The following is a 22,711-nucleotide window of genomic DNA, read 5'->3' as shown; positions in this document are numbered from 1 at the left end:
TATAACTACTATAATACTGCCCCTATGTACAAGAATATAACTACTATAATACTGCCCCTATGTACAAGAATATAACTACTATAATACTGCTCCCTATGTACAAGAATATAACTACTATAATACTGCTCTCTATGTACTAGAATATAACTACCATAATACTGCCCCCTATGTACAAGAATATAACTACTATAATACTGCTCCTATGTACAAGAATATAACTACTATAATACTGCTCCTTTGTACAAGAATATAACTACTATAATACTGCTCCTATGTACAAGAATATTACTAGTATAATACTGCTCCTATATGCAAGAATATAACTACTATAATACTGCCCCTATATGCAAGAATATAACTACTATAATACTGTCCCCTATGTACAAGAATGTAACTACTATAAGACTGCCCCTATATACAAGAATATATCTACTATAATACTGCCACTATGTACAAGAATATAACTACTATAACACTGCTCCTATGTACAAGAATATAACTATTATAATACTGCTCCTATGTACAAGAATATAACTACTATAATACTGCCCATATGTATAAGAATATAACTACTATAATACTGCCACTATGTACAGGAATATAACTACTATAATACTGCCCCTATGTACAAGAATATAACTACTATAATACTGCTTCTAGTGTTAAAGGGAACCTGTCACCCCGTTTTTTCCGTATGAGATAAAAATACTGTTAAATAGGGCCTGAGCTGTGCTTTGCAATAGTGTATTTTGTGGACCCCGATTCCCCACCTATGCTGCCGAAATACGTTACCAAAGTAGTCGTTTTCGCCTGTCAATCAGGCTGGTCTGGTCAGATGGGCGTGGTGTCTTCTCCCAGATCTTGCGTAGTTTTCCGTTGGTGGCGTAGTGGTGTGCGCATGTCCAAGGTCCCGAATCCACTGCACAGGGGAGTGAAAAGAGCGCGATGTGCGCTATTTCATTGGTGATCGGTGGGGGCGGCCATCTTTCTTTGGCCGCGCGTGCGCAGAAGCGGCGCTCTGCTGGCCGCGGCTTCAGGAAAATGGCTGCGGGATGCCGCGCGTGCGCAGATGGAGATCGCGGCGGCCATTTTCCTGAAGCAGAGTTCGCATCTCTGCTTCAGGAAAATGGCCGTCGCGATCTCCATCTGCGCACGCACGGAATCCCGCGGCCATTTTCCTGAAGCCGCGGCCAGCAGAGCGCCGCTTCTGCGCACACGCGGCCAAAGGAAGATGGCCGCCCCCAACGATCACCAATGAATTGGCGCACATCACGCTCTTTTCACTCCCCTGTGCAGTGGATTCGGGACCTTGGACATGCGCACACCACTACGCCACCAATGGAAAACTAAGCAAGATCTGGGGGAAGACACCACGTCCATCTGACCAGACCAGCCTGATTGACAGGCGAAAACGACTACTTTGGTAACGTATTTCGGCAGCATAGGTGGGGAATCGGGGTCCACAAAATACACTATTGCAAAGCACAGCTCAGGCCCTATTTAACAGTATTTTTATCTCATACGGAAAAAACGGGGTGACAGGTGCCCTTTAACCCCTTCATGACCCAGCCTATTTTGGCCTTAACCCCTTCACCCTCGGAGCTTTTTCCGTTTTTCCATTTTCGTTTTTCGCTACCCTCCTTCCCAGAGCCATAACTTTTTTATTTTTCCGTCAATTTGGCCATGTGAGGGCTTATTTTTTGCGGGACGAGTTGTACTTTTGAACGACATCATTGGTTTTAGCATGTCGTGTACTAGAAAACGGGAAAAAAATTCCAAGTGCAGTGAAATTGCAAAAAAAGTGCAGTCCCACACTTGTTTTTTGCTTGCCTATTTTGCTAGGTTCACTAAATGCTAAAACTGACCTGCCATTATGATTCTCCAGGTCACTACGAGTTTATAGACACCTAACATGACTAGGTTATTTTTCACCTAAGTGGTGAAAAAAAATTCCAAACTTTGCAAAAAACAAAACAAAACAAAATTGCGCCATTTTCCGATACTCGTAGCGTCTCCATTTTTCGTGATCTGGGGTCAGGTGAGGGCTTATTTTTTGCGTGCCGAGCTGGCGTTTTTAATGATAGCATTTTGGTGTAGATACGTTCTTTTGATCGCCCGTTATTGCATTTTAATGCAATGTCGTGGCGACCAAAAAAACGTAAATCTGGCGTTTCGAATTTTTTTCTCATTACGCCATTTAGCGATCAGGTTAATGCTTTTTTTTTATTGATAGATCGGGCGATTCTGAACGCGGCGATACCAAATATGTGTAGGTTGGTTTTTTTTTTTATTGATTTATTTTGATTGGGGCGAAAGGGGGGTGATTTAAACTTTTATATTTTTTTTATTTTTTTCACATTTTTAAAAACTTTTTTTTTTTACTTTTGCCATGCTTCTATAGCCTCCATGGGAGGCTAGAAGCAGGCACAGCCCGATCGGCTCTGCTATGCAGCAGTGATCATAAGATCGCTGCTACACAGCAGATTTGCAGGTGTGCTGTGAGCGCCGACCACAGGGTGGCGCTCACAGCCACCGGCAATCAGTAACCATAGAGGTCTCAAGGACCTCTATGGTTACCTTCCTGACACATCGCCGACCCCCGATCATGTGACGGGGGTCGGCGATGCGCTCATATCCGGCCGCACGGCCGGATGCGGTAGTTAAATGCCGCTGTCTGAGTTTGACAGCGGCATTTAACTAGTTAATAGCGGCGGGTGATCGCGATTTCACCCGCCGCTATTGCGCGCACATGTCAGCTGTAAAAAACAGCTGACATGTCGCGACTTTGATGTGCGCTCACCGCCGGAGCGCACATCAAAGCGGGGGTCCCGACATGTGACGTACTATACCGTCACATGTCGGGAAGGGGTTAATGACCTTGCCGTTTTTTGAAATTCTGACCAGTGTCCCTTTATGAGGTAATAACTCAGGAACGCTTCAACAGATCATTGCGGTTCTGAGATTGTTTTTTCGTGACATATTGGGCTTCATGTTAGTGGTAAATTTAGGTCGATAATTTCTGAGTTTATTTGTGAAAAAAACGGAAATTTGGCAAAAAATTTGAAAATTTTGCAATTTTCACATTTTGAATTTTTATTCTGTTAAACCAGAGAGTTATGTGACACAAAATAGTTAATAAATAACGTTTCCCACATGTCTACTTTACATCAGCACAATTTTGGAAACAATTTTTTTTTTTGCTAGGAAGTTATAAGGGTTAAAATTTGACCAGTGATTTCTCATTTTTACAACAAAATTTACAAAACCATTTTTTTTAGGGACCACCTCACATTTGAAGTCAGTTTGAGGGTTCTATATGGCTGAAAATACCCAAAAGTGACACCATTCTAAAAACTGCACCCCTCAAGGTGCTCAAAACCACATTCAAGAAGTTTATTAACCCTTCAGGTGTTTCACAGCAGCAGAAGCAACATGGAAGTAAAAAATGAACATTTAACTTTTTAGTCACAAAAATGATCTTTTAGCAACAATTTTTTTATTTTCCCAGCGGTAAAAGGAGAAACTGGACCACGGACGTTGTTGTCCAATTTGTCCTGAGTACGCTGATACCTCATATGTGGGGGTAAACCACTGTTTGGGCGCACGGCAGGGCTCGGAAGGGAAGGAGCGCCATTTGACTTTTTGAATGAAAAATTGGCTCCAATCTTTAGCGGACACCATGTCACGTTTGGAGAGCCCCCGTGTGCCTAAACATTGGAGCTCCCCCACAAGTGACCCCATTTTGGAAACTAGACCCCCCAAGGAACTTATCTAGAAGCATAGTGAGCACTTTAAACCCCCAGGTGCTTCACAAATTGATCCGTAAAAATGAAAAAGTACTTTTTTTTCACAAAAAAATTATTTTAGCCTCAATTTTTTCATTTTCACATGGGCAACAGGATAAAATGGATCCTAAATTTTGTTGGGCAATTTCTCCTGAGTACACCAATACCTCACATGTGGGGGTAAACCACTGTTTGGGCACATGGTAAGGCTCGGAAGGGAAGGAGCGCCATTTGACTTTTTGAATGAAAAATTATCTCCATCGTTAGCGGACACCATGTCGCGTTTGGAAACCCCCTGTGTGCCTAAACATTGGAGCTCCTCCACAAGTGACCCCATTTTGGAAACTAGACCCCCCAAGGAACTCATCTAGAGGCATAGTGAGCACTTTAAACCCCCAGGTGCTTCACAAATTGATCCGCAAAAATGAAAAAGTACTTTTTTTTCACACAAAATTTCTTTTAGCCTCAATTCTTTCATTTTCACATGGGCAACAGGATAAAATGGATCCTAAAATTTGTTGGGCAATTTCTCCTGAGTATGCCGATACCTCATATGTGGGGGTAAACCACTGTTTGGGTGCACGGCAAGGCTCGGAAGGGGAGGCGTGCCATTTGACTTTTTGAATGGAAAATTAGCTCCAATCGTTAGCGGACACCATGTCGCGTTTGGAGAGCCCCTGTGTGCCTAAACATTGGAGCTCCCCTACAAGTGACCCCATTTTGGAAACTAGACCCCCCAAGGAACTTATCTAGATGCATAGTGAGCACTTATAACCCCCAGGTGCTTCACAGAAGTTTATAACGCAGAGCCGTGAAAATAAAAAAATAATTTTTCTTTCCTCAAAAATGATTTTTAGCCCAGAATTTTTTATTTTCCCAAGGGTAATAGGAGAAATTGGACCCCAAATGTTGTTGTCCAGTTTGTCCTGAGTACGATGATACCCCATATGTGGGGGTAAACCACTGTTTGGGCGCACGGCAGGGCTCGGAAGGGAAGGCACGCCATTTGGCTTTTTGAATGGAAAATTAGCTCCAATCATTAGCGGACACCATGTCGCGTTTGGAGAGCCCCTGTGTGCCTAAACATTGGAGCTCCCGCACAAGTGACCCCATTTTGGAATCTAGACCTCCCAAGGAACTAATCTAGATGTGTGGTGAGCACTTTGAACCCCCAAGTGCTTCACAGAAGTTTATAACGCAGAGCCGTAAAAATAAAAAATGTGTTTCCTTTCCTCAAAAATATTTTTTTAGCCCAGAATTTTTTTATTTTTGCAAGAGTAACAGGAGAAATTGGACCCCAAAAGTTGTTGTCCAGTTTCTCCTGAGTACGCTGATACCCCATATGTGGGGGTAAACCACTGTTTTGGCACACGTCGGGGTTCGGAAGGGAAGTAGTGACGTTTTGAAATGCAGACTTTCATGGAATGCTCTGCGGGCATCAGGTTGCGTTTGCAGAGCCCCTGATGTGCCTAAACAGTAGGAACTCCCCACAAGTGACTCCATTTTGGAAACTAGACCCCCAAGGGAACTTATCTAGATGTGTGGTGAGCACTTTGAACCCCCAAGTGCTTCACAGAAGTTTATAACGCAGAGCCGTGAAAATAATAAATGTGTTTCCTTTCGTCAAAAATATTTTTTTAGCCCAGAATTTTTTATTTTTGCAAGAGTAACAGGAGAAATTGGACCCCAAAAGTTGTTGTCCAGTTTCTCCTGAGTACACTGATACCCCATATGTGGGGGTAAACCACTGTTTGCGCACATGCCGGGGCTCGGAAGGGAAGTAGTGACGTTTTGGAATGCAGACTTTGATGGAATGGTCTGCGGGCATCATGTTACGTTTGCAGAGCCCCTGATATGCCTAAACAGTAGAAACCCCCCACAAGTGACCGCATTTTGGAAACTAGACCCCCCAAGGAACTTATCTAGATGTGTGGTGAGCACGTTCAACCCCCAAGTGCTTCACAGAAGTTTACAACGCAGAGCCGTGAAAATAAAAAATCATTTTTCTTTCCTCAAAAAAGATGTTTTAGCAAGCAATTTTTTATTTTCACAAGGGTAACAGGAGAATTTGGACCCCAATATTTGTTGCCCAGTTTGTTGTGAGTACGCTGATACCCCATATGTGGGGGTAAACCACTGTTTGGGCGCACGTCAGGGCTCGGAAGGGAAGTAGTGACATTTGAAATGCAGACTTTGATGGAATGGTCTGCGGGCGTCACATTGCATTTGCAGAGCCCCTGATGTGCCTAAACAGTAGAAACACCCCACAAGTGACCCCATTTTGGAAACTAGACCCCCGAAGGAACTTATCTAGATGTGTGGTGAGCACTTTCAACCCCCAAGTGCTTCACAGAAGTTTATAACGCAGAGCCGTGAAAATAAAAAATAATTGTTCTTTCCTCAAAAATTATGTTTTAGCAAGTAATTTTTTATTTTTGCAAGGGTAACAGGAGAAATTGGACCCAAACAGTTGTTGCCCAGTTTGTCCTGAGTACGCTGGTACCCCAAATGTGGGGGTAAACCACTGTTTGGGCGCACGTCGGGGCTTGGAAGGGCGGGAGCACCATTTGACTTTTTGAACGCAAGATTGGCTGGAATCAATGGTGGCGCCATGTTGCGTTTGGAGACCCCTGATGTGCCTAAACAGTGGAAACCCCTCAATTCTAACTTCAACACTAACCCCAACACACCCCTAATCCTAATCCCAATTGTAGCCATAACCCTAATCACAACCCTAACCCCAACACACCCCTAACCACAACCCTAACCGCAACACACCCGTAACCCTAATTCCAACCCTAATCCTAACCCTAATCCCAACCGTAACCCTAATCCCAACCCTAACCACAACTGTAACCCCAACACACCCCTAACCCTATCCGTAACCCTAACCACAAGCCTAATCTTAACCCTATTTCAAACCCTAGCCCTAATTCCAACCCTAACCCTAAGGCTATGTGCCCACGTTGCGGATTCGTGTGAGATTTTTCCGCACGATTTTTGAAAAATCTGCAGGTAAAAGGCACTGCGTTTTACCTGCGGATTTACAGCAGATTTCCAGTGTTTTTTTGTGCGGATTTCACCTGCGGATTCCTATTGAGGAACAGGTGTAAAACGCTGCGGAATCCGCACAAAGAATTGACATGCTGCGGAAAATACAATGCAGCGTTTCTGCACGGAATTTTCCGCACCATGGGCACAGCGGATTTGGTTTTCCTTAGGTGTACATGGTACTGTAAACCTGATGGAAAACTGCTTCGAATTCGCAGCGGCCAATCCACTGCGGATCCGCGGCCAATCCGCTGCGGATCCGTGGCCAATCCGCTGCCGATCCGCGGCCAATCCGCTGCCGATCCGCTGCGGATCCGCGGCCAATCCGCTGCGGATCCGCGGCCGATCCGCTGCGGATCCGCTGCCGATCCGCGGCCGATCCGCTGCGGATCCGCTGCCGATCCGCTGCCGATCCGCTGCCGATCCGCGGCCCATCCGCTGCGGATCCGCTGCGGATCCGCTGCGGATCCGCGGCCGATCCGCTGCCGATCCGCGGCCGATCCGCTCTGTGTGCACATGCCATAACCCTACCCCTAACCCTACCCGTAACCCTAACACTACCCCTAACCCTACCCCTAGTTCTAACCCTAGTTCTAACCCTAACCCTAGTGGAAAAAAAAAAAAAAATTTCTTTATTTTATTATTGTCCCTATGGGGGTGATAAAGGGGGGGGGGGTTATTTATAATTTTTTTTATTTTGATCGCTGTGGTAGAACCTACCACAGCGATCAAAATGTACTTGTAAGGAATCTGCCGACTGGCAGATTCGGCGGGCGCACTGAGCATGCGCCCGCCATTTTGGAAGATGGCGGCGCCCAGCGAGCAGACGTACGGACACCGGGAGGATCGGTAAGTATGAAGGGGTGGTGGGGGGGTGGATCGGAGCACAGGGGGGGTGGATATGAGCAAGGAGGGAGCGGACAGGAGGACGGGGGAGCCGGCAGGCGGACGGAGGGGACCGGACCCCATAACGGAGGACTGGGGGGGCGATCGGTGGGTGTGGGGGGGGTCACTTTAGTATTTCCAGCCATGGCCGATGATATTGCAGCATCGGCCATGGCTGGATTGTAATATTTCACCAGTTTTTTAGGTGAAATATTACAAATCGCTCTGATTGGCAGTTTCACTTTCAACAGCCAATCAGAGCGATCGTAGCCACGGGGGGGTGAAGCCACCCCCCCTGGGCTGAAGTACCACTCCCCCTCTCCCTGCAGATCGGGTAAAATAGGAGTTAACCCCTTCACCCGATCTGCAGGGACGCGATCATTCCATGACGCCACATAGGCGTCATGGGTCGGATTGGCACGGGTTTTCATGACGCCTATGTGGCGTCATGGGTCGGGAAGGGGTTAATGTTAGTTTGAAATGAAAATCATCCTTGAATCAGAATATCGAGTTCTATCATCATCCTCCAGGAGCGCATATTGCTGGGAAAAATATTTGCAAAGTGTTATCGCCTATGAAAGCACTGTTCAGTGTGCTCATCAGTTCCCAGATCTCTGCAGCAAACTGAATGGAAAGAAGAATGGAGTGATGCATGGATTGGATCTATACGCAATATCTCAAGACACCAATATGTTGACTGGATTCACACTGAGCATATATCTTTGGAAACTAACTACTACACTGGATTTGAACACCTAGATTTGGGGATCCTCGGCCATTCTTCCTTGCAGATCCTCTCCAGTTCCGTCAGGTTGGATGGTGAACGTTGGTGGACGGCCATTTTCAGGTCTCTCCAGAGATGCTCCATTGGGTTTAGGTCAGGGCTCTGGTTGGGCCGGTCAAGAATGGTCACAGAGTTGTTCTGAAGCCACTCCTTTGTAATTTTAGCTGTGTGCTTAGGGTCATTGTCTTGTTGGAAGGTGAACCTTTGGCCAAGTCTGAGGTCCAGAGCACTCTGGAAGAGGTTTTCATCCAGGATATCTCTGTACTTGGCCGCACTCATGTTTCCTCCAATGACAACCAGTCATCATGTCCCTGCAGCTGATAAACAACCCCATAGCATGATGCTGCCACCGCCATGGTTCACTGTTGGGATTGTATTGGGCAGGTGATGAGCAGTAAATGGTTTTCTTCACACATACCGCTTAGAATTATCACTAAAAAGGTCTATCTTCGTCTCATCAGAAAACAGAATCTTATTTCTCATAGTCTGGGAGTCCTTCATGTGTTTTTTAGCAAACTCTATGCTTTCATATGTCTTGCACTGAGAAGAGGCTTCCGTTGGGCCACTCTGCCATAAAGGCCCGACTGGTGGAGGGTTGCAGTGATAATTGGTCCCAAACTTCTTCCATGTAAGGATTATGGAGGCCACTGTGCTCTTAGGAACCTTGAGTGCTGCAGAAGTTCTGTTGTAACCTTGGCCAGATCTGTGCCTTGCCACAATTCTGTCTCTGAGCTCCTTGGCCAGTTCCTTTGACCTCATGATTCTCATTTGGTCTGACATGCACTATGAGCTGTGAGGTCTTATATAGACAGGTGTGCGCCTTTCCTAATCAAGTCCTATCAGTTTAATTACACACAGCTGGACTCTAATGGAGTAGAACCATCTCAAGGAGGATCACAAGGAAATGGACAGCATGGGACTTACATATGAGTGTCTGAGCAAAGAGGATGAATAATTATGACCATTTGATATTTCAGTTTTTCTTTTTTAATAAATTTGCAAAAATTTCTACATTTCTGTTTTTTTCAGTCTAGATGGGGTGCAGAGTGTACATTAATGAGAAAAAATGAACTTTTTTGAATTTACCAAATGACTGCAATGAAACAAAGAGTAAAAAGAGTCTGAATACTTTCTGTAACCACTGTATTTTCAGCTGATATGTTTATAACCGCACTTCTCACATGATAGAACAGGTTAGTGTTTATTTTCTGCCTTTCCGATATGATGGAAATCTTTTATAAACATTTGTTCTACAGAATATACCACATACATACACATGTTACATACTTCCTAAGACCTCGGCTCACATCTCACACCCTCCACCCCCGTCATCTGCTATGTGTCTGAACTACGTCCAAGCCCAAGGTCATGTGCACACACGACAACTGCAGCATTTGTAGGATAATGAATGATTAGTAATAACATCTTGGTTACATAAATAATTTGTGTAATACAATTTGGATACAAGAACTTCCCGTGATTTGGATGGGACCATCCTTCTCATGGAGAAACTCTTGGATCTTTCTCTTTTTGATGCTGCACTATAAAAGCGCGGACACATGGCGCGAAGCACGACTTAGTTTATAAACACCACAAAAGCTTTAATTAACTTACTGGCTCTAGTTGAAAAAAAGCAAATTATTTATTTACCCCCCTCTTTTCCTGTTCCAAAATTATTTTCCTAATCATAATGTTTGCCTTTTCCCATTGTAATTAATTTAATCAAAAAATGATTTCAAAAGTGAAAAATAAAATAAAAAGATTCCAACATCTAACCAGTGATATAGCTAAAAGTCATTCTCTGGCAGGTCACAGTATAGTTGCCAGGGAGTGGCTGAGATAAGATTTGTTACAGTATTTTCAATGAAAAGCCTCTAATTCATCTGCCATGTCCAAACAGAAAGATTATGCACCCTGTGTCACAGGTTCCTTCTCCAGTATCACACAATCAACAGAGCCAGCGAAGAGTGAACAATCCCAAGACCTTTATTTAGGCAAAAGTACGAAATGTCCATATACGATCCACCACACAAAGGATAAAATATTCCAGAACACGAATGCAGTTCAGTTACAGAATAAAAGTCCAACAATCCAGCACAGAGGATAACAGTCCATATTCCCTTCTTTCTCTCTCTGAAGTGCTGTCTTCACATCATGGGTTCCACACCTGATCTGATTCCCCCCCCAGCTCCTGTCCTCTCCTTATGTCCAGGAGTAGTCAGACAGGTTGGGGTGGTTTTCAGGCCTCCCCCACCTGACAAAGGTGTCTGGTGGATTAAGTCACTACAGGGGGTCATTGTTTCAACAAGCTAGTTCAATATGTCATTAGCATATTAGCAAACAGGTTTATTCACAGACCCTGTTAAGAGATAGCAATACAGAAATGTGGGGGCTGTATCAGATAGCAAATAACAGCAATTCATCAATTTGCAAATAACTCATACTACAAGAGAACACATGATAATCAGTAAAATAGAAATATACACAAAATGATACCCACATAACATATCACACCATCACACCCTGCTTCCCCCACCCACTCATAGAAAAATCTTGTGAGTCCTGCTTCCCCCACTCACTCCTAGGGAAAGCCTGTGAGTCCTGCTTCTCCCACCCACTCATAGAGAAATCCTGTGCACTCTGCTTCCTGATCAATCAAAGAAAAGCCTGTGAGTCCTGCTTCCTCCACCCACTCATAGAGAAAGCCTGTGAGTCTTGCTTCCTTTACCCACTCAAAGAGAAAGCCTGTGAGTCCTGCTTCCCCCACCCACTTATAGAGAAAGCCTGTGAATCCTGCTTCCCCCACTCACTTCTAATGAAAGCCTGTGAGTCTTGCTTCCTCCATCCACCCAAAGAAAAAGCAGATGAGACCTGCTTCCTCCACCCACTGATTGAGAAAGCCTGTGACTCATGATTCTCCTGCACATTCATAGAGAGAGTCTGTGACTCCTGCTAAATAAATTTTGTATTATAATCCATAGCTGAATCTGATATTCTGCTAGCTGTTATAGGAAACAAGTAGGAAGACCCATTTCCTCCCAAGCTTTAACCTACTGGCTGATGTGCTGAGATGTTGCCTCAGTATAGCCTCATAATCTTCTTTTCTCATGATGCCATCTATTTTGTGAAGTGCACCAGTCCCTCATGCAGAAAAACAACCCCACAACATGATGCTTCCTCCCTCGTGTTTCACAGTTGGGATGGTGTTCTTAGGCTTCCAAGCTTCTTCCTTTTTTCTCCAAATGTAGCGATGGTCATTATGTCCAAAAAGTTCAATTTTAGTTTCATCAGACACCGGATGTCTCCAAAAATGAATGTCTTTGTGCCTGTGTGCCTGTGTGCATTTGCAAGCATTCATCTGGCTTTTTTATGCTTCTTTTGGAGTAATGGCTTCCTCTTGGCAGACTGGCCTTTCTGCCCATGTTGTTACAGTACTGTTTTCACTGTGGCTATTGACACAATCTTACCAGCTTCCACCATCACCTTCACAAGGTCTTTTGCTTTTGTCATTGGGTTTATATGCACATGTCGGACCAAAGCACGTTCATCTCTGGGACACAGAACCCATCTCCTTCCTGAGCGGTATGATGGCAGGACATTCCCATCTTGTTTGTAGTTGAATATAATTGTTTGTACAGATGAACAAGGCACCTTCAGGTATCTTGAAATTGCACCCAAGGATGAGCCAGACTTGTGCAAGTCCACAATTCTCTTCCTGTTATCTTGGCTGATTTCTTGAGACTTTCCCATGATGCTACACAAAGAAGCAGTGTATTTCAGGTGTGCATTAAAATACATCCACATGTGTGTCTCTAACTCAGATGTTGCCAACAAACATATCAGAAGCTTCCAAACACATGACATCATCATATGGGCAGTCCAGAATTTTTTTAAGGCATGGTAATCTTAGTGTATGTAAACGTTTGACTTTGCAGTAAGTAATAAAAATGCCTTAAATATTCTCTCTCTCACATTATTCTGGCATTTGGAAAATAATAATTATGGTAATCGTAATTGACCTAAAATGGGAAAGGTTTATTCTGATTTCATGTCAGATATTAAGAAAAACATGCAGATCTGTCTTTTTATATAGTGGAAACTTCTGGTTTCAGCCGAAGTTATTATAATTCCAGGGAGTTTATCCTATATTTTATAACTGCACAGTGTCTGGAATAAAGATGAATACAGTAATCAATGGGAAAATGCTTTCATGCTGTGTGCACACGTTGCGGATTTTGATGCTGATTCGCAGAATTGCATCAAGTCCGCAGTGTAGTGCACTACCAATGTTAGTCACTGGGAAATTTATAATTGCTGTGCACATGCTGCGGAAAAATGCGCGTGGATCTGCAATGTTTTATTTGCCGCAGCATGTCAATACTTTTTGCGGATCTGCAGCGTTTCTGCACCCATTGACTTCAATTGTGTCAGGCAAATCCGCAGGTTTAAAAAGATCTGCGGTTTTGCTGCGGAGTTGCGTGCGAGAAACGCTGCAGATCAGAAGGAGGAAGAGTGTGTGTGCAGAGACTATGTGTGAGTGGAGAAGATGTGCGAGTGTCTGTGTCATATCTCCCAACCTTTGAAGATGGGAAAGAGGGACAAAGTTTGCGGCGCGCAAAGCGCGCCGTGGCAAATTTTAGGTCACGCCTCTGACCACACCCATTCATAATTAGTCACACCCATATCCACGTCCCAACCACACCCATTTAGCACTGCTGATCACACTGTTTCATATACAAAAATTATAAACAAAAAAATATGGCCACACAGTGCTCCATACTGTATAATGGCCACACATGACGCTCCATACTGTATAATGACCGCATGCATACTGTATAATGGCCGCACATGATGCTCCATACTGTATAATGACCGCACATGATGCTCCATACTGTATAATGACCGCACATGAGGCTGCATACTGTATAATGACCGCATATGATTCTCCATACTGTATAATGGCCCCACATGATTCTCCATACTGTATAATGACCACACATGATGCTCCATACTGTATAATGACCACACATGATTCTCCATACTGTATAATGACCACACATGATTCTCCATACTGTATAATGACCACACATGATGCTCCATACTGTATAATGACCGCACATGATGCTCAATACTGTATAATGACCGCACATGATGCTCCATACTGTATAATGGCCCCACATGATTCTCCATACTGTATAATGACCACACATGATGCTCCATACTGTCTAATGACCGCACATGATGCTCCATACTGTCTAATGACCGCAGATGATGCTCCATACTGTATAATGACCGCACATGATGCTCCATACTGTATAATGACTGCACATGATGCTCCATACTGTATAATGACCGCACATGATGCTCCATACTGTATACTGGCCGCACATGATGCTCCATACTGTATAATGACTGCACATGATGCTCCATACTGTCTAATGACCGCACATGATGCTCCATACTGTATAATGACCACACATGATGCTCCATACTGTATAATGACCGCACATGATGCTCCATACTGTATAATGGCCCCACATGATTCTCCATACTGTATAATGACCACACATGATGCTCCATACTGTATAATGACTGCACATGATGCTCCATACTGTATAATGACCGCACATGATGCTCCATACTGTATACTGGCCGCACATGATGCTCCATACTGTATAATGACCGCACATGATGCTCCATACTGTATAATGACCGCACATGATGCTGCATACTGTATACTGGCTGCACATGATGCTCCATACTGTATAATGACTGCACATGATGCTCCATGCTGTATAATGGCCACAGTTCTCCATACTGTATAATGACATACAGGCAAGCAGCTCACACACACGCTCACACACACGCACACAGCTCACACACACGGCTCAGACACACCTCACACACATGCAGCATCATACACACACACGCAGCATCACACACACACACGCAGTATCACACATACACACGCAGCATCACAAACGCAGCTCACAAACACATGCAGCTTTGACACAAATGCATCACACACGCAGTCATCACACACACACATGCAGTCATCACACACACACACGCAGCCATCACACACACACACGCAGCCATCACAAACACACACGCAGCCATCACACACACACACACGCAGCCATCACACACACACACACAGCCATCACACACACACGCACCCATCACACACATGCACCCATCACACACACGCACCCATCACACACACGCAGCCATCACATACACACCAGATACCTCATACACACATGACACACACACACATGCAGCATCTCACACACACACACACACACATGCAACAAAAGACACACACACACAGCATCAGACACACACACACACATGCAGCATCTCACACACACACATGCAGCATCACACACATCACACACACACACACAGCATCACACACATCACACACACACACACACACACATGCAGCATCACACACATCACACACACACACAGCATCACACACATCACACACACACACACACATCACACACACGCACACACACACACACACACACACTCCTCTGTGGTGCAGGGGCGGCTGATCTGTCCATGTGCACTGCAGCTCTTCAGTTTCTCCGGCTGCTCACAGTTCTGCACTGTCCAGGCACCTCCCCTTTCTCTCCTTCTCTGCCGGGATACCAGATAAGAGCAGGAGAAGCCAGAGCTCCGTGCACACACAGGAGATAGTGAGTCGCTGACCTCTCATCTTGATCGCTGCTGGCTCTCAGCCTTTCTCCCTCAGCGTGGCAGGCAGCGCAGAGCCGCACAGGGGGTGGGGGGGGGAGCGGGGAGGTGACCCAGCTTTTATGAAAAAAAAAAAAACAGCCACAAACCTAAGTTACTCAGGTGCCGCCCCCTGCATTGTCCCCGCCCTAGGCACGTAGTGCGGGACAACTAATGTCCCTCCCGGGATCCCGAGGCTGACTGTCAAAATCAGGACAGTCCCGCGGGATCCGGGACGGTTGGGAGGTATGTCTGTGTGTATCTGTGTGTGTGTGCGGGGGTCTGCGGGTGTGTGCACGGCTGTGTGTGTGTGTGCGGGTCTGTGTCGTAGGCAGGCATTGTCCAATTTGACTACTAGTCCCATCCGGCTATGTCTGCTACAGTGACAGCTAGCCGATAATGGGACAGTAGTAGTCCCATCATCCGGCTACTGTGTGGAATAGTAAAACAAACCACATACACACATACAGTACACATACTCACCAAACAGCTAATCCCCGACACCCTCGATCGCCTGCAAAAAAAATAAATAAAATAAACCAACAGTATACTCCCTGTTCCGACGTAATATATTTAATAATGAGTGTCTCACGACGATCTCCCGTGTAGAGCTGTCACATTGGGAGATGAGACCGCTCTCCAGGGGCCTCCTGTGTACAGTGACAGGAGATAGTGCTCCCGAAAGGTATCCCTCCGCTGCCTTGAGGTCACTGGAGTTTGTCCTGTCACTTGCGGCACTGCTGCATGGGAAAATTCTTATGCAGCAGTGCCGTAAAGTGAGAACATGAACTGCAGTGAATCCTCAGGGATAACACTGCAGGAGCCGTTGTCTCCTGTCAGTGTGTCACTGGAGGCCATGTAGGGCAGTCACATCTGTTGATGTGACAGTTCTACATGGGAGATCGTCGTGGGACACTTGTTATTAAATGGACTAACATTGGAACAGGGAGTGTACTCTTGGTTTATTATTTTATTTTTTTTACAGGAGATCAAGGGCGTCGCATAGATTAGAAGTACAATAAATATGGGAAACTGTGTAGTGTTTTATCTAATTAAAATACTTTATTCTGACTGTGTCTTTATTTAACATGTACCAACTATAGAATTAGTAATGGATATGCGTCTTATTGACACCTCTCCATTACTAAGCCGGGCTTGATGTCACCTTACAATACCAAGGTGACATCAACCCCCAAACTATTACCTCATATGCCACCGCTACAGGGCAGTGGAAAGAGAGAGGCTAAGTGCTGGAATTGGTGCATCTCTAAGATGCGCCATTTCTGGGGCAGCTGAAAGCTGGTGTTTGTAGCCGTGGGGGCCAATATCCATGGTCCCTTCCTAGGCTATGAATATTAGCCAGCAGCTGTCTGCATAGCCTTTTCTGGCTATACATTATAGGGGGACCCCATGTCATTTTTTGGGGGCTAACCTGTTTTAATAGCCAGTAAAGGCTAAGTATACAGCAGTGAGCTGATATTAATAGCCTGGGAAGATCCATGGGTATTAACCCCTTCCCAGGCTATAAACATCTGCTGGCTTTCCCTCACCATTTTCCGCCCATTTTTTAAATTAAACAGATATAGCGTTTAAGGCCGGGGTCACACTTGCGAGAAACTCGCACGAGTCTCACACCTCAATACCCAGCACTGCCACCGGCACTCGGGACCGAAGTGCGCAGCTGCATGTATTTCTATGCAGCTAAATGCTCCGGTCGGAGTGGCAGCGGCAGTGCTGGGTACTGAGGTGCGAGACTCGTGCGAGTTTCTCGCAAGTGTGACCCCGGCCTAACGCAGATTTTTTCTATCTATAGATATTCACTTATATTTGTTTTGTGTACATTATATTTGAACATGGTATGTGATGATATTATGGTCTTCAATGGAGCATGTAAAAGAAGAGATTGGACAAAGAAATGACATTACAATTTTTTTGTTTGTTAAATAATAAATCTTTATTTAGCTTACAAAAACACATACAAATCTGCATGAAAAAAACGCATGAAAATCCGTATAAAAAAAGCATCAAATCCACACGGATTTTTACCTGCGTTTTCTGCCAAGAGAGGAAGAATCTGCACAGAAAATTCCACAGGCAAATCCGCAACATGTGCACATACCCTGAGATTTCAGCTCTGAAGCCTACAGAATTATGAATATACCTTTGTACTATAATAAAAAGTAACTCAGGATCAGTAGGGGATTAGTAATGTAATGTATGTACACAGTGACTCCACCAGTAGAATAGTGAGCGCTGCTCTGGGGTATAATACAGGAGGTAACTCAGGATCAGTAATGTAATGTATGCACACAGTGACTGCACCAGCAGAATAGTGAGTGCAGCTCTGGAGTATAATACAGGATGTAACTAAGGATCAGTAATGTAATGTATGTACACAGTGACTGCACCAGCAGAATAGTGAGTGCAGCTCTGGAGTATAATACAGGAGGTAACTCAGGAACAGTAATATAATGTATGTACACAGTGACTGCACCGGCAGAATAGTGAGTGCAGCTCTGGAGTATAATACAGGATGTAACCCAGGATCAGTAATGTAATGTATGTACCCAGTGACTGCACCAGCAGAATAGTGAGTGCAGCTCTGGGGTATAATACAGGATGTAACTCAGAATCAGTAATGTAATGTATGTACACAGTGACTGCACCAGCAGAATAGAGAGTGCAGCTCTGGAGTATAATACAGAATGTAACTCAGGATCTGTAATGTAATGCATGTACACAGTGACTGCACCAGCAGAATAGTGAGCGCAGCTCTGGAGTATAATACAGGAGGTAACTCAGGATCAGTAATGTAATGTATGTACCCAGTGACTGCACCAGCAGAATAGTGAGTGCAGCTCTGGGGTATAATACAGGATGAATCTCAGGATCAGTAATGTAATGTATGTACACAGTGACTGCACCCAGGGCCGACTCCAGGTTTTTAAGGGCCTCATGCGAAAGAGTCTCAGTAGGCTCCCCCCTTTAACACATACCACGATTCATGATCGCATATAACACAGCCACGTAGTATATAACATAGCCCACGTAGTATATAACACAGCCATGAAGTATATAACAGCCCACATAGCATATAACACAGCCATGTAGTATATAGCACAGCCAAGTAGTATATAACACAGCCATGTAGTATATAACAGCCCACGTAGCATATAACACAGCCACGTAGTATATAACACAGCCAACGTAGCATATAACAGCCCATTTAGTATATAGCACTGCCACATAGTATATAACACGGCCCACGTAGTATATAGAACAGCCATGTAGTATATAGCATAGCCCACGTAGCATATAACAGCCCATATAGTATATAGCACAGCCACATATTATATAACACAGCCCACGTAGTATATAGAACAGCCATGTAGTATATAGCACAGACATGTAGTATACAGCACAGCCCCCCTCCCCACAAGAATGGCCCCATAGTCCAGTCCAGCACTCACTGATATAGTTAAAAAAAAAAAACACTCCTCACCTCTCAACATGCCTGCGCCGTGCTGCTCCCTGCTCCGGTCTCGGCGGCTGGTGCTGCACTGCCTGACACACAGCGAGTGCGCGAGGACGTCATCGCACACCCGCACTGTCAGAAGCAGAGTGGGGAATGATGGGAGAGGGAGTGTCAGGTGACGCTCTCTCCTCCATCATTTGCTTTGAACTTTACCGGCAGACGCCGGTATAGTTCAATGCAGCGGGGGAGTCGGCGCTGGCGGCAGGCGGGCCCCCCTGCCTCACAGGGGCCCCATAGCGGCTGCGTGATGTGCCGCTAGCTGAGGGCCCCTGGGGGAGCAGGGGCCCTGGGCACTGCCTGCCCCTAACGCCGGCCCTGAATGGGCCCCCCTGTCTCGCCAGGGCCCCGGCGCTTGCCCGGGTACGCCGGGTGCTGACGCCAGCCTTGACTGCACCAGCAGAATAGTGAGTGCAGCTCTGGGGTATAATACAGGATGTAACTCAGGATCAGTACAGGATCAGTAATGTTACCTATATACACATTGTTTCACCTGTTATGTAGATGTTTTCTCTAATAACTGTAAAGTCGGGTGACAGTTTTAGGACAATCTTGTAGAATGTTGCAGCAACATAAACCAAAACCCAGGCATGGAAACCACAACCAGATGATGAGAAATCAGGCAGAAAGTACATGGGTGTACGCCGCTTGGGTAACTAATGTTCTGCTCGGAGTTTGTTGTGATATGCTCGCTTCTTGCCATATTTCGCTACAGCACTTCCATGACTACAGAATGTAAATCTATCAGGGAAGGAAAAGAGTTGTGAAAATATCCCATGCTCTGCCAGGAACCATGTTCCGCTTTTCTGCAAGAATTATTTTTTTCCAAATCAGTAAACAGCCGTCGCTCTTGTTAATCTGTCGAAGTCATCGACCAATTACAAGTCAATTTGCCTATCGCTCCTCTGAATCGTGCCGTAATTACTGCCGGGCTGTAAGTGGATAATTGCAGGGAACTTGGAATCTGCATTGTTTTTAAACAATCCTCAATTTAAAAAAAAAATTAAAAAAAAATCATTTTTTTGGGATTATGGCAAAAAAAGAAAGAAAAAGGATCATCTGTCAGTGACCGCGAAACATCCCGTCCAAATAAATATCCTGGCGAATCGAGCTAATATCAAAAGGCCTCGTGTGTTCCTTGGCACCGCAGCGCTCAGATGGTGAAACATTATGTGTGAACTTTTTCGTATTTTTACAAAGCCTCAAGTTGGACTCAAATATTCCTTGTGTACACTGCAATTAATTTATATTTTTTCCCATAGTAAGATGTTTCTGGGTGGAATTGACAGTTAATAATTTTCCATTTTCGGCAGAATTTTGCAGATGGAGGGGGGCGCTGTCTACTTGAGATTATTTTATGTGAATGTCTGGCAAAAGAAGAGAAAATTCAGACAAGCTCCACTAAATCAATGTTTAAATGTTCTGATATTTGGCTTTATTTATCTAGTGCTGATCGCTGCATACTCCGGTCACATCCAGAGCTGCATCCAAAATCCTGCTTGTTGCTTATAGATGGGAATTTTTCCTTACCTAATTGTTATGTTGGTGAATTAACATCTGACCTCCAAGGCTGCACCAACCAAAGAAATGCTGTAGCTGTGGTGCCTCTTTTTTTAGGTGTACTGCACACTTTTGCCACATTTTTTTTTTTTTATATTCTGGTTTTCCACTGTCTGTCAGGTGTGCGTTACCCCTTTTACTTCTGCCCCTTTCCTCCCTGGGGAAGCTGTGTAAGATTTTGTAGCTACACAGAGAGGTACAAGAACCCAGCATCTCCACTAGAGATGAGCCACCTCCCTAGTGTTCGGGTTCGGTTCGTCAAACAGGGACATGTTCGATGAACTGTTCATTGAACGTTCAACGAACACCGTCGAACCCCATTGAAACCAATGGCAGGCAAACACAAACACATACAAACACATGGAAAACACATAGAAAACACCTTAAAAGGTGTCCAAGAGCTGACAAACTGCTCAGAAGACACAACAAACACATGGAAAAGTCACAACAACACATAGTCATGCGAAAAGAAAAGAGGTGGAAGAGTAAAAGGAGGAGGAGACACAGATATAGGCATGTCATGCCCTTCTAAAATCAAGAAAGGCTGGAGTAAAAATCTAAACTCACTCTACCAACACCCAGACGTCTTGACAAAAAAAATTAAAAAAGAAATATCTTTAGATAGAATGGCGGCGGGTCCATTCAGAACACTTTCCTTAGAAGACGTAGTGGTACCCCCGTTGGGAGTTGTGACACAAAATGAACCCAATACATTCAGACTAATCCACCATTTGTCATATCCAAGGGGCAGGTCAGTAAACGACAACATCGACGCGGAACCAAGTACAGTACTATGTACTGTACCTCCTTTGACGAGGCAATCAGGTGGGTCAAGAAGTTGGTAAGGGGCTCCCTAATGGCCAAAACAGACATTGAGGGGGCGTTCTGGTTACTACCTGTGCCTCTGAATAGGGTCCTCCCTGCTTCTGTGAAGGAGCATACTACATAGATCGCTGTTTGCCCATGGGGTGCTCCATATCCTGCTCACTCTTTGAGGCATTTAGTTGCTTTCTCGAATGTGTCGTCATGGACGTTTGTAAGGCGGCACATATTATCCATTACCTCGACGACTTCTTATGCCTGGGCCCAAAAGATTCGTCACAGTGTGAAAACAAGCGGCAGTCCACCTGTGAGAAGGAGAGAGCTGGAGGGAGAGTGGTCACCCCAGAGCCGAGGGGTTAGATTGAGAAAGAAAGAAGGTGGTGTAGCTTGCTTCATGGGTGGGGTACGCTGCTGAATAGCACCAAATTCTACTAGGCCCAAAAGGATTTCCTGGGCTAGATGCCGTTAAAAATAGTAGCTAGGTAAACAGGCGGTGTAGCTTGCTTCATGGGTGGGGTACGCTGCTGAGCAGCACAAAATTCTACTAGGCCCAAAAGGATTTCCTGGTCCGGATGCCGTTAAAAATAGTACTTAGGTAAACAGGCGGAGTAGCTTGCTTCATGGGTGGGGTACGCTGGTGAGTAGCACTAAATTCTACTAGGCCCAAAAGGATTTCCTGGGCCAGATGCCGTTAAAATTAGTAGTTAGGTAAACAGGCGGTGGGTGGCTGGGCTCCTCTGCTGACTAGCAGACACTGAAGTTTTGGAGCAGACCTCTGAATCCCAGGCCATAGTATGAGTAAACAACTCTGCAGACGACCCCACCCACCTGGAATTGACGATGGCAAAGTCATGTAAAACTCAGCAAGGGGACTAAATAAAAGAGTCTCCATTTTTTCAAAAAATTCGGCCACAGACACCACTTAAGTGGCATCAATTTCGCCAGAGTTTTTTAAAACGGTTGGTGAGGTGATTTTCAAAAATCATCAAGCTTTTAGTCTCCCCAAGATGACACAGGGGTAGAAAAGTCCTTGCGGATCCAGGATTTGTTCATCTTGATGAACGTTAGTCTGTCTACGTTTTCACTGGACAGCCGAGTGCGCTTATCTGTCAGCACACCACCAGCAGCGCTGAACACACGTTCAGAGAGAACGCCTGCTGCAGGCCACGACAAGATCTCCAAGGCATGAGTGGCAAGCTCAGGCCATTTTTCAAGATTGGAAGCCCAAAATGAGCAAGGGTCCAGTTCCACAGTCATGGCATCGATGTTAACTTGGAGATACTCTTGTACCATCCTCTCTAGGCGTTGGCTGTGCGTCAGACTTCTTGTCTGCTGTGGCCTTGCAAAGGATGGTCTAAAAAAAATCTTGAAACGATTGGAAAAAATTGCTGTTGCCACCAGATACGATGTTACTGTTACGGTTAGAGTGATGACTCGATAGTCCCACGGTTGGCAAGTTAGAACTCAGAGATTGACTATGTGCACCACTGGTGTTTTGTGGAAAAGCAGATGCTAGATTCTGTAACAGTCTCTGCTGATACTCCT

This window comes from Ranitomeya variabilis, chromosome 3 (assembly GCF_051348905.1).
Source record: "Ranitomeya variabilis isolate aRanVar5 chromosome 3, aRanVar5.hap1, whole genome shotgun sequence".
In the NCBI taxonomy this organism is placed as follows: Eukaryota; Metazoa; Chordata; class Amphibia; order Anura; family Dendrobatidae; genus Ranitomeya; species Ranitomeya variabilis.
This window is presented reverse-complemented; position numbering follows the sequence as displayed.